The sequence below is a fragment of the Eucyclogobius newberryi genome, unplaced genomic scaffold (assembly GCF_026437365.1).
Source record: "Eucyclogobius newberryi isolate DKJ021-1_F unplaced genomic scaffold, fEucNew1.0.hap1 SCAF_284, whole genome shotgun sequence".
Taxonomy (NCBI): Eukaryota; Metazoa; Chordata; class Actinopteri; order Gobiiformes; family Gobiidae; genus Eucyclogobius; species Eucyclogobius newberryi.
Window position 1 is genome coordinate 38,904 of NW_027315928.1, and position 14,521 is coordinate 53,424.

A 14,521-nucleotide genomic window follows, 5' to 3' on the forward strand; every position below is an offset into this window, starting at 1 on the left:
ACGAGACGAGACGAGCCGTAATGAGAACTTATTCACGTCGGCTTTGATGAGAATCCACCTGACTGACCTCGAATCGCACGGGTCGAGCTGCGGCGGGCGCGGCGACACGACTCGTTAGCACCTCTTTTCTGCGTCGGGGGGAATGGTCGTGTCGGGACTTTTGCTTGTGAAGTTTAGGCCGCTACAAACGCGCTCTGCTGCTCGTCTTTAGATCTTCGCTCGAACGTGAATGCTCCTGGACGTGTTTCAAATTTGCACTGTAAATAGAAGCTAAGAAGAATCACAAATCTACTTATTTTCTTCTAATTGTGTCCCTTGAACAAAAGTAATCATATTTTTGGTGTTATTGAAGGGTTTTTGTTTTGTCTTTTTAACTGCAAATGCGCACGTCTTTGATTTTGTGTATTTCCAGACCCAGATTACTCATTACTTAATTACTTATTAGTGTTTTGTTATGTTTTTTCACATTTTTGAGGTATATCTTTTGAAAATGCCAGATTCTGTTTATTATTTAATGCTTTTTTTCCTTCAAATTATATTAAATTCAACTTTTCCCTCCTCAAATTATGTCTTTACTCTTGGACCACTGCTCACTTTACTTTTCCACTTAGGATTGGGTGCTATGGGGAAAAAATGATAAATAATCTGCATTGTAATAGACAAAAATTGCAATAAGATTTTGTTCTCAATATTGTGCAGCCCTGCAATTTGTCACAGCTCACATTCTACTAACCAGGTCTGAACCAAGACTAGACCAGGATCAAACCAGGTCCAAACCAGTCTAAAGAAGTAAATGGAATAAGCCAGACCAGGTTTAAAGTAATACTAACCCAGAATTAAACCAGACAAGAAGAAGAAGAAGAAGAAGAAGAAGAAGAAGAAGAAGAAGAAGAAGAAGAAGAAGAAGAAGAAGAAGAAGAAGAAGAAGAAGAAGAAGAAGAAGAAGAAGAAGAAGAAGAAGAAGGAGGAGAAGGAGAAGGAGAAGAAGAAGAAGAAGAAGAAGAAGAAGAAGAAGAAGAAGAAGAAGAAGAAGAAGAAGAAGAAGAAGAAGAAGAAGAAGAAGAAGAAGAAGAAGAAGAAGAAGAAGAAGAAGAAGAAGAAGAAGAAGAAGAAGAAGAAGAAGAAGAAGAAGAAGAAGAAGAAGAAGAAGAAGAAGAAGAAGAAGAAGAAGAAGAAGAAGAAGAAGAAGAAGAAATATATTTGGGGATGGGTCGCGGGCCGGATCAGATCGTCTGGCGGGCCTGATCTGGTTCGTGGGCCTCACGTTGAATAGACCTGGATGAGACAATTCAGAGCCAGATGTTTGAACCTTTATTCATAGTCACTTGATAATTAATTTTAAACAATTTGCAATAAATTAATTGTGTTTATTTATTATATTTTTAAAACACGATTATTCCGTTCTTTACATATCGATTGACGCTGGGAATCGGCCGATGCTTAAATCCAAAGCATCGATATCGGACCTGAAAAAGCTGGACCTCTTGCTGGTGCAGCCACAGATGCCTTGGGGCAGAATGATACAGTTGTGGCTAGTACGTTTCTCACCTATTATTATGATTCCGTTTTCTACAGTTTTCATTGTATTGTAATCAAGACTTGTTTTATATTGCATTTTTCAGTTACTGTGACCTAATAATATCCCTCACGGCTAAAATTAAACTAAACTAACCGTTCGGTGTAAGCGAGTCAAAGCTTTACAACCCTCTGTTGCTTTAGTTCTTGGTGAGCGCGTGCCGACAACACAATAGGCTTTTCGAGCGCGTCCAGTCCAACCGGGGATCACTTTAACGACGGTGTAAGTGGAATTAGCCTCCCACTGGTCGCTACAGCGTTCACAAGGCCATGCTGACTGTTACTCTTACTACGCAGATGGAGCAGGGGAATAAATAGACCCTGGCGCGCGTGTTCTAACAGCTGGCACCGCTCCATACGTTAGCGCTAACGCATTTGCAGTTAGCGTTAGCCTCCAAACATCGCAGATTCCGGCTACGGTCACGGCGAGGCTTGATGCTCAATTCAGATTTTTTGGCAATTTTTTTTAAGAAGTGGTTCACGTTGCAAATGAAATGTGATTTAAATCAGTTTTCAAGAGTGAAATCAACAGCCCCAATCATAACCGACATACGCGGAATGGAAAAAATATCTTCTGGACTCAACTTGAAAATAGACCAATTTAAAAAACAATGGACAAAATGGGACTGTTATTTTTTCTGATGCCACTCCCTTATTTTATTCCTCAATCCTGTCCTGGTCTTTTTTTCTTCTTCTTCTTTTAAACTATTATCATTTTTGTTGTATTATGTTCTAAAAAATACTAAAATAATTTTAAAAAAAATTGAAGGTAGAGGTGGACAGAACATTACGTCAAAGGAAGCAACATTTGTCGACACAAGCTTCTTTATATTGAGTTGTATCTATTTTTGTCACAACATTTCAGTAAAAAAACGTCACTTTTTTGCACTCTACCTTAGTCCGGCAAGCGTTTGAAGGTTCAATCTGTTTAATTTTCATTTTTTTCGGTTTAAAAAGAAAATATGCCGCACTGTAGCGTTTCAGGTGAATGTGACCTGTGTGTTCAGACGGCAGGCGCTTTGCAAAAAGCGCAGAAATGAAAGTGGCAGGGCTGTTCACACTGTCACGAAAGCATCAGATCCAGGTCACGTGTGGGCCAAAAACTCATGTAAACATACAGCCATAATCCAGCTCGTAGCGATTAGCACAGACCACATAATAAACATTTCAAAAATATTGACTTTGGGACTTCACTTTTGTTTAATATCATCAGGCTCCGCGAATCCAGCATAAATTTGTGCCTGCGCAACCTCAAAACATCAAAAGTAACGGTCATTTATTTGGTTGCTCGACTATTCTGAACACGTCAGTTCTGGGACGGGTCGACACGCGAGCCAATAACATCGAAATGTGCAGAGGAGCAAAGTAAACAAAGTCATAAATTCTGCTCGTGTTGAACGCACCGTGGCATCTGCTGACGACCCCGCCCTTGCAGCGATGTCAAGAGTCTTGCCCAAGGACACAATGACAACGCACAACGCCACGGTAACATCTATAGTGAGTGACTAATGTGAGTATAAACTGTTAAAAAATGTAAAACAAGTGCAACAAGTGCAGCCGGCCGCAGTGTCGTGGGTTCGAATCCCGACTCCGACAATTTACTGCATAAGTATAAGTATAAGTATGAAATGATCAGCATGAGTTCAAATGGAAGCTGTACTATCATATTTTATATTTTGTTCAGTGTAAACTGCACTATTGATCTGAAATGGCTTGACTTCCTGTTCAAACCTGCAGAATAGAAAAGCCTCTTCATGTTTATGTTTGACCCGGAGTTGGAATGTAAAAAATAATCTTAATGTGGCCCTTTCCAGAACAGTTTTAGATTGATCTTGATCTATATCAGAACTAGATTAAGACCACATGCTAACATTAATGAGACTATTAATGTTCTTATTGCAATCGAGTTTGAAAATGTATCATGACATGCTGCCCGGCGGTCCAGTGGTTAAGGCAGCAGCACATATGCCAGGCTATGTGTGCAGCCGGCCACAGTATTGTGAGAATCCCGGCTTCCACAATTTGCTGAATGTCCTCCCCTCTCTCAATCCCATTTCATGCTAAGCTGTCTTGTCTAATAAAGCCTATGGGCAAAAAAATCCTTTAAAAAAAATTGAAAAATCGCCTTATGCCAATGTAAGTGAAGCAAATCCAGTTTGTCTTTAGTTTTACAGTTAGTGTAACATCGGACTAAGGGGCCTGGGGTGGCTAGTAGTAGTAGTAGTAGTAGTAGTAGTAGTAGTAGTGGTAGTAGTAGTAGTAGTAGTAGTAGTAGTAGAAGTAGTAATAGTAGCAGTGAAGCATACTTAAAACAATTTGTAACAAGGCGTTGGTTAATAAAGGCCACAGCTGTCTTCTATAAATTAATATATTAATGTATAGATAACAACAATATTTGCCATGTTTACTAATCTAATTCCCCACTCCCACACTGACAAGGACATAGACTCACACTGTACTCCCTGATGGCCTTTCTCATTTGTCCACACACACATGACACACTACACACATGTAAAACACATATGTAACACACATGTGTGTAGTGTGTCATGTGTGTGTCATGTGTGTGACACACACACGTGACACACTACACACACATGACACACTACGCACATGTAACACACACATGTAACACACTGACAGGCCGAGTCATGCACAATCCACTGGGGACGTTCCTTTTTCTCATCTCACTGCAGCAACGGCAAAGTGCAATAACCGGGGAGAAACGTGCTGGCATTAGAAGACAACTGAACAGGACGAAAAGAGTAGAGGGACATTCAACTATCGAGCGATCGCAACAATGTCCTTTAATATAAAGCCACATGATTAACCATCAAATCTAAATCATCTATTACATTTACTGTGTCAAACGGTTTTAAACAGGAAGTCAGTTCACCAGTTTGTACTCAAGCTGTTTTAGAGTTAAAGCGGTTTATAATTAACAAAAGGTTCTAAATAATTATCGTCATATGTTGTCCTTTAATGTTAAATAATATGTCTTCTTAAAGGACACATTATGCATTAGTTGTACTGTTATTGGCCTTTAAACATGCTCTTGAGCACTTCTGCCTCGCCAAGATGGCGGCACAAACGCTCAAACTGCCATGTTTTGGTGTAGTTTTTGCTTTCGTGCACATTTTTCACTCTGCATATCTGCACTTTAATTTGAATAACTGCTCGAGTGTCATGTCGTCGTGACTTGAAACAATGACAATAAATTCTTGGCTCTTGAATAAGCTCATGTTTTACAGCTTTAAATAATGTATGTATTAAAAAAACACGCATTACTGTGTTAGAACTCGACTGGCAGCAGAGAGAAACGCCATGGGGAAATAAACAAAAGCTAGATTTCCCCCGATAGACGGATTTAAACATGCAGTAATCAGCGTGATTTGAGGCAGAAATGCTCAGAACGAGTCTGGAGATGATTTATGGATTTAGAAACAGCACAGGTTATTATGATTATCAGGTTAATCGATAATCAGGATTTTTCAGGTCACAATATAATCGTCAGGACTAAAACAAAAAAGATAATTGGGAACATTTTAGAAGTAAATTTAAGTATTTTTGGTTGAATATAGACCATAAAATAGACCTAAATGTAAATCACTTTTTAATCCGGCTGTTTTTATCACATTTAACTTTAATTTTGTGTTCAGAAAGTTCTGTTTTGTAAAGTCGCTCAAAAACTTGAGGAACAGTAACCATGGAAATGAAAAAAAATTAAATTAAGAAAAAAAATGTAACTGTTGTTTGGTCACAGTCTCAATAATCGTGAACAATCGTTAAATCGTGAAGATTTCTCTCACAATAATCACAACACTAAACTTTGATACCTGTACCTTTGACATTACACATCTGGGAAACTTGAAACCGGGTGTTTTCATGACAACGTTTTTGCTGAGCGACAGTTTATGACATGACCTTCTCTAAAGGTCGTTCTAAGTCCGCGGTGTCACAGAGCGGTCGGTGAAAGTCGCCACATCTTTGCAGCTCTTTCTCACAAAAACCCGGTCCAGTCCTCCGTTCCAACTCCCTCGGACTCCTCGGGTTACGTAACGCTGAACGTGAGCGAGCGGCCTCCGCAGACGGCAGGGCGGTCCAGAGCGTCGCCGCGGAGACAGAAATAGTCCAGCGTGTGTTCATTATCTCCCCTCTTTTAGGACGTCGCCCCATACCCGGCGCATCAGAGCGGAGAGGACCTTGCAAGTGGCTTTACGGGGAGAGGAAGAGAGCGAAAAGATGAGGATGGACTGAGGAGGGCGAGAGGATAGAGAGAAAGAAGAGAAGAGGTGAAAAGAGGGCAAGAAAAAGATGTGATAGAAGAAGGGAAAGACGAAAGGAAAGGAGATAAATAAAGAGAGGAGGAGAGAGCGCACAATGATGGGGAGGAAAAGGCAGAAGAGAGGGGGAATAAGTAGAAAGAGAAAGAAAATAGAGGATAGACAGAAGGTTAGAGGAGAGAGCGGGAGTTTAGATTTAGGGACGGAAAAGGACAAGAGAGAGAGGAAAAGAGGAGGTAGATATAGAAAGGGGGGAGAAAGAGAAAGGAAAATAGTTATAGAAGATAGAGTGACAGTGAAGGGGCGAGAGGGAGAGAAAGGCAGGGATGGAGTGAGAGAGAGAAGTGTGAGAGAGGGTGAGAGGGGATGAGAGAGAGAGGAAGAGAAAAGAGAGAGAGAGAGAGAGAGAGAGAGAGAGAGAGAGAGGAGGAAACGGAAGGAAGGAGAGAAAGAGAGACACTAAAGGAAAAGCTGTGATAGTTAACGAAAGAAAGGGAGAAAGGGAAAAGGTGAGTGAAAAGAAAGGTGGAGAAACAGAGAGAAAGGATAATGAGTGACAGGGGGAGGGAAAGAGAGAAAGTAAAGCAAAATGAGGGAAAGGAGGGAGAGGAAGATTGAAAAAAATATAGAGTTTGAGTTAATAGAGCGGGAGAGAAAATAATAGAGGGAAAGAGGAAGGAGTGACAGGAAAAGGAAGATAATAAAAGAAAGGGATAGAAGAGTGAGAGACAGACAGACAGCGATCGAGCAGGTATTTGTGGAGAAAACGTTGAAAAATTTATAGAAAATGACAGGAAGTGACATCACACCAGGGATGTCAACCCCCTCATTCCAGTCAAAGTTTATGCAGAATTTACACAAAGAAACAAAATGTTTGATTTCCTAAACATTATTTCAACAAAATAAAGTCACTCAAATTTGCATTTGTCAAATAAAAAAAAACTGTGACATTAGATGAGTTTTGGCCCAGTGTTTGCTGGGTCATTTCCTACTGTGATGTCATCAATTACAAACAGGAAGTGAATTTATAAATCTAGGAAATGTGCTATTCTGTGATAACATTTTTAGCTAAATTACAAATATATTTATCTTAACTTCATTTTAGTTCAGTGAGCGCAGTCCCACCCGTCAGAGGGTTGAGTTCTACTTCTAGTCTTGGTTTAGACCTGCTTTTGTCTTGGTTTAAGTCCACGTTTAGACCTGCTTTTGTCTTGGTTTAAGTTCACGTTTAGACCTGCTTTAGTCTTGGTTTAAGTCCAAGTTTAGACCTGCTTTAGTCTTGGTTTAAGTCCACGTTTAGACCTGCTTTAGTCTTGGTTTAAGTCCACGTTTAGACTTGCTTTAGTCTTGGTTTAAGTCCAGGTTTAGACCTGCTTTAGTCTTGGTTTAAGTCCAGGTTTAGACCTGCTTTAGTCTTGGTTTAAGTCCACGTTTAGACCTGCTTTAGTCTTGGTTTAAGTCCAGGTTTAGACCTGCTTTAGTCTTGGTTTAAGTCCACGTTTAGACTTGCTTTAGTCTTGGTTTAAGTCCAGGTTTAGACCTGCTTTAGTCTTGGTTTAAGTCCACGTTTAGACTTGCTTTAGTCTTGGTTTAAGTCCAGGTTTAGACCTGCTTTAGTCTTGGTTTAAGTCCACGTTAAGACCTGCTTTAGTAGTAGCAGCAGCAGTAGCAGTAGCAGTAGCAGTAGCAGTAGTAGTAGTAGTAGTAGTAGTAGTAGTAGTAGTAGTAGTAGTAGTAGTAGTAGTAGTAGTAGTAATAGTAGTAGTTGCAGTAGCAGTAGTAGCAGTAGCAGTAGCAGTAGTAGTTGCAGTAGCAGTAGCAGTAGCAGTAGAAGTAGTAGTAGTAGTAGTAGCAGTAGTAGTAGTAGTAGTAGTAGTAGTAGTAGTAGTAGTAGTAGTAGTGTAGTAGTAGTAGTAGTAGTAGTAGTAGTAGTAGTAGTAGTACTATATTGTGTTCCGATGTTTATTTTAGTCATTATAAATCAAATCAATGAATAACTAGTATAATGACAATAATAATAACAATGTTCTTGTTTTCGCATGTAAAATGTACTACATATCCAAACTGTGGCTCAGGGGCCAAATGCGGCCCTCAGACCAATCCTTGTTGGCCCTCAGGCTTCCTGATAAGTCCGTCCAAACAACACAAAGTAGTACTTTTCACAGTAGAATTGTACAAATTTAATCACGTTTATGTTTATACCAGCCTAATATTAATGTTCCAAGTCTTATTAAAGATGGAGGCATTGAAACTATGTCAAATGCAACATTTCAAATGATTCACTTCATTGTCGGGTTGTCTGTGGCCCTCGCTCCGTATAAGTTTCAAAATGGGGCCTCCAGTGAAAAGTTTGGACCCCCCTGAACTACAACGAACTTGGAACACTGTGAGACCAGTCAAGTGGTCCCCTCACTTGGGAAACACATGGATGGCAGTAACAGCAGTGGTCTAACGTGTATCGCTGCACAGTATAACTTGAGTATAAAAGCCGGACATCAGGTCACATTTGCCATCATTGACCTTCCATTCACAGGGTTCATATCGTCTCCATGACAATAACAGAGGAGAAAGAGCTGCCACTGGAAAACTGGGATTAATTATGACCATTGTCGACGATTAACAATGTATTTCGTTACCTGGACAGTGCAATGGGTTGTCAAAAGTATAAAAAAACAGAAACAAATCAATACTAAAACGACGGCATCATAGGCATCGTGAGTATCAATACACAATCAACTGCATTTGACCTTTTCTGATGATCTTGAACTATATAAAGGAAGTGCTATTATTTTGAGTAGAAAATGATGAAAAAAGTTGTGTTTTTTTTAAATCATCATCATTCATCGGGATTTAGTTTGATTTTTTTGCTGCCCATCAGTTAAAAATGCCCTTATACAACAGGAATAATGCTGACTCAAACCCTGAAATGGTCGTTAGCCGCGGCCGTACTAATTGCACTGTTGCCGATTCGCATTAGTGACAAATTATAAGATGATGAATTGTCTTACGGGTGAAGCTCGGGTCAAGGCGGCCATCGTTCACCCTCCAGTGCAACACCAGGACGTCTTCACGCTTGGCCTGCACCTGCTCTTACAACGTTACAACATTACAACGTCTCCAAACCGCGGATAAAAAACGTGCAAATAACGCGTGGATAGCAGCAGACCGCGCGGTAGCCCTCAGGAGGATGAACGCTGGCCCATTCAAACTCACTCACGCAGGGCTCCTACCGGATTATCGCGGCAGCAAAGGCGTCTAGCAACCGTGCATCACACAAAACACAGCATTCGGACGTTTAGAGACGCGTTACAACCACCAAAAACCGCGCAGCAATCGGACGGAACTGTGATTGTGGCGCCGATCGCTGTCCACCCAGTTCAACACCAAGGACAGCGGCCGCCGGCCCCGCGCGCGCGCCCATGAGCACACGCGCCGCGCAGGGGGAATCAAATGAATAAATCACAGCCAAGACAAATGATAAATAAACGCGTACAATCCCAACTGCGATGACAGCGCGGATTCACCGGAGGCGCAGAAACATCGCCGCAATTGAGCATCGGAGGGGAAAAGCCCGTCGTAATCGCGTCACGTAGCGGCGGCAGGAGTGAGCAGACCGCGCCGCGCTTACCTCCGTGTCGTTCCGCGCGCTCACATTTCCCGGTGCCGTGGTTTTTTGGCGTGTTACTACGCTGTTTGTTGTTATTACAGCGGCGGCGGCGGCGGCGGTGGCACCGCTACGTATCTGTCTGCGCCATGTTATTCTGACTGAGTGTGGAGAGGAGGAGGAGGAGGAGGAGGAGGAGAGGAAGAGCGGCCGCGGTGTGCGCTACATCCGGGATGTTCGGTGCGGAGAGCGAATGAGCGCGGCGTGTGGCGGCGGGGAGGGCGGAGCGCGCGTGGCCAATGCGCGCGCGGCACCTGCGGCCGGTAACGTAAAGGACGGCGCTCCGGAGCCGGTGCTACGGGAGGATAAAGGCATCTGAGGCCGGGCTGTTCAGCTTTCAAAGGGCCTGTTCGGGAGATATACAGTTTTGAAGTGTTGTTTTTTTTGCTATGGCAACGGTGCTGGATTTTCATCACTCAATACCCAGAGATAGTCTGATAATTCACTCACTCATCCGCTCATTCTGTATTTACTTCTGTATGTGTTTATTCATCCAATGTTTTATTTTTATATTTGCTTAGAAATATAGAATAAATATATATACAAAAAATATAGAGGATTGACCCTTTTATGGTGGACTAGTGATTCTCAACCTTTGGGTCGGGATCACCCTGGGGGAGGATTTCAGCGGGTCAGATATGACATGAGTGGTAAATGTAGATAACGATTCCTTTGCCAAACAAATAATTGTATTCAGTTTCTGTAAATGAACATAATCATTTAAAATAATAATACTTTACCTGTGTTTGTGTTTGGGTTTGGGATGAAGGACAAGGGTTTGAACTTTAGGGAAGCACTGGACTAGACTATTATTGTTCCTGGTTTTGTCCTGGTTTAGTTCTAGTTTAGACCTACTTTTGACCTTGTTTAGACCTAGTTTAGACCTAGTTTATTCCTATCTTAGACCTGGATTAGTCCAAGTTTAGTCTTGGTTTAGTCCTGTTTAATCCTGGTTTAGTCCTGGTTTAGTCCTGCTTTAGACCTAGTGTAGTCCTGGTTTAGTCCTGTTTAATCCTGGTTTAGTCCTGCTTTAGTCCTGCTTTAGACCTAGTTTAGTCATGGGTTTAGACCTGGTTTAGATCTGGTTTAGTCCTGGTTTAAGATCAGGTTTAGTCCTGGTTAAGTCTTGGTTTAGTCCTGGTTTAGTCCTGGTTTAAGATCAGGTTTAGTCCTGGTTAAGTCTTGGTTTAGTCCTGGTTTAGTCCTGGTTTAAGATCAGGTTTAGGCCTGGTTTAGTCTTGGTCAGTGTTGACATACACAACATGAGCTGAAATGACATATTCAGAATACTAACCTGTTGGTGTTTAGTGGTGTTCAGACACTTTCCTACAGTCGAATTACTACATACTACATACTACATACTACATACTTCATACTACATACATCATACTACATACTACATACTACATACTACATACTACATACTACATACTTCATACTACATACATCATACTACATACTACATACTACATACTACATACTACATACTTCATACTACATACTTCATACTACATACTACATACTACATACTTCATACTACATACTACATACTACATACTACATACTACATACTACATACTACATACTTCATACTTCATACTTCATACTACATGCTACATGCTACATGCTACATACTACATACTACATACTTCATACTACATACTTCATACTACATACTACATACTACATACTTCATACTACATACTACATACTACATACTACATACTACATACTTCATACTTCATACTTCATACTACATGCTACATGCTACATGCTACATACTACATACTACATACTACATACTTCATACTACATACTACATACTACATACTCCATACTACATACTACATAAGATAAGATAAGATATTCCTTTATTGTCCCACATGGGGAAATTTCAATACTACATGCTACATGCTACATACTACATATGTCATACGTCATACTACATACGACATGCTACATGCTACATGCTACATGCTACATGCTACATACTACATACTACATACTACATACTTCATACTTCATACTACATACATCATACTACATACTACATACTACATACTACATACTTCATACTACATACATCATACTACATACTACATACTTCATACTACATACGTCATACTACATACTACATACTTCATACTACATACTACATACATCATACTACATACTACATACTACATGCTACATGCTACATGCTACATGCTACATACGTCATACGTCATACTACATACTACATACTACATACTTCATACTACATACTACATACTTCATACTACATACTACATAAGATAAGATATTCCTTTATTGTCCCACATGGGGAAATTTCAACACTACATGCTACATGCTACATACTACATATGTCATACGTCATACTACATACGACATGCTACATGCTACATGCTACATACTACATACTACATACTACATACTACATGCTACATACTACATACTTCATACTTCATACTACATACATCATACTACATACTACATACTACATACTACATACTTCATACTACATACTACATACTTCATACTACATACATCATACTACATACATCATACTACATACTTCATACTACATACATCATACTACATACATCATACTACATACTACATGCTACATACTACATACGTCATACTACATACTACATACTACATACTACATACTACATACGTCATACTACATACTACATACTACATACTACATACTACATACTTCATACTTCATACTACATACTACATACTACATATTTAGAAAAACAGAAAACACAGCTCTTTTTGTGGTTTTTGCAGTTTCTCTTCTCGGTGATAAACAAATGTCACACGTTTCACTCTCATTCCATGACACTCCATGTGAAAGTATTAGAAATATTCAGAGAACACTACTCATAGGCTGCGTTCACATAATCTCAGATGAGGGGAAAGAGCCTGTATAAATCTGCTTTTAATAGTAATTAATAAATCCATACTTGTTTGGGATTGGCTCCACATTCTCGACCCACAACACAGAATTCAGAGACAGCTCTGCAACAAATTCACGACTCCGCCCTCTAACTCCGCCCTCAGACCCTCAAAGAACGCCCACAATGATACGAGCAGACGATCAGGTGGTCCGCAGCTGTAGAGTTCACCTTCTCCATTCCTTTTGCCAGAAATGTGTCAGCGGCAGAAATACAACGAACCAGATGCTCTGTGTAGTAGTAGTAGTGTGTTTTATCTTATTCTGCACATTCTTTCATTGTTTTATGCAAGCCTCCCCAAACCTGCCAAAGTTTTATTTCTAAAAAACAAGTGTCATAAAATATCTTAACATGAATCTTGATTTTATTTTAATTTACATGCTTATATTTCATTTATTTATCCTTTCAAGGTAAAAGATGCACTGCGGAACATTTCTGATGAAGGGTTCATAGTTTACTTTATCATGTTATAGATCAGTTTATTATTATACTATAGACTTATATAATGCACCTTTAAATATGATAAAAGTATAAATCCTGTAGTATTCGTGCGTTGGCCGTGTTTGAACTAAAATGTGTATAAAATGTGTTGTATTTTGTTTGTTTGATTCATCCTCGACAGTAGATCTACCAGACAACGCTCTTGACATCTCCCTCTAGTGGTGGCCCGTGGAAGTGCGTCATGTCATCCGGCGTGACAAAGTTACTACGCTGCTGTGACAACGTGTTCATGTTTCACACACGGCGAGACATGACGGGCTGCTATCTGCAGAACGTGCTGCTGTCCCCATGGCAACTGTGGAAATATCATGTTGTGCCAACGCCGCGCGCGCCATTGGGCGTGTCACAGTTGTGGTCATATTGGGTTCGGTTGACATTGATGAAGAAGGGGAGTTAGAGGTGCACAACTCCTCTTTCCGGTGGCGGTTTGTCTCCATGGTGATGCTGTTCCTTTACCTGGAATGTTCCACCGGATGGCATTAACCGCATGAACACTTTAACACAACTACTACAACTTTTCTAGTTTCTGTTTTTTTTCTCCATACTCTATATTTTGTGGTGTATTTACCAACTTATTTCATTTCTAAGACATCATTTTAAGCCAGCCATTTATTTATTCTTATTATATTTATTTTAATATTTGTTATTATTAGTGCGTACTGATTTTTATATTTGTTTGTGACCTTTTATCCCTGACAATGGCAATAAACCCATTTCTGATTGTGATTCTCTAGATGTATCTGGATTACATTTAATTATCATTACAGATAATTTTAATGCTCATGATTTGATTGTGTTTAGCTGTTGAAAACATTGTATTTCACGAGGAACATTTTCAAAAAGTTGCCTACATTTGTTAATGTAATATTTAGCTGGATCATTTATTATTATATTACTGAAATCAACATTTTATCAATATTCATGAAAGCTGCTAAAGACAAACACGTGTTATTAGTTTGAGAAATAACAGAAATATACACAATGATAAACCTGAATATTTATCCAATCACATTATTATTAGGCCCGAGCCGAAGGACGAGTATCGTCCCGGCAAGGGACTTATTAATATCCGGGGGCTGGAAAAATGCAAAAATCGAGTAGTAAACAAAGACGGATATGCTCGTGAGTGGTGAGTGGAAAAATTAGAACTCCGTGAGTTCTAATTTTGGCTCATTTATTATTATAATTTATTTGGATTTAACTCCGTGAGTTCTAATTTTGAGTGAAGGTTTTGTGAAAAAATATTAAAAAACGGCTCAGTAGCGCCACCTCAAAAATCAAATAGCATGGGGCCAATGGGAGCCCGACGCCCAAAAAAGTGGCAGTAAAAATATGATGCTCACTGCAAAAAATAGTTCGTGGGAGGACATGTAAAAAATAATATCATGACCCCGCCCTAAGTCATACAGGAAGTTGGCCATATTGGATAAACTCGGCGCTGACAAATGTGCACCTCATCATACATTTGGCATTTTCTCTTACAGTTTTGATCGAAATCACTTCAAACTTGGCCACAAGACACAAAACCCATG

The 14,521-nt window shown here is 40.0% G+C and overlaps 1 protein-coding gene across 1 annotated transcript in view; it reads right to left on the minus strand.

Moving 5' to 3' along the window:
* Window positions 1-9,600, minus strand: part of LOC140373030 (serine/threonine-protein kinase PAK 5-like) — a 44,490-nt gene extending 34,890 nt beyond the window's left edge. The window contains exon 1 of the mRNA XM_072459858.1: window positions 9,487-9,600. The gene's annotated coding sequence lies outside the window, so the exon portion shown is untranslated. The remainder of the gene's footprint in view (window positions 1-9,486) is intronic.
* Window positions 9,601-14,521: the final 4,921 nt, after the last annotated feature.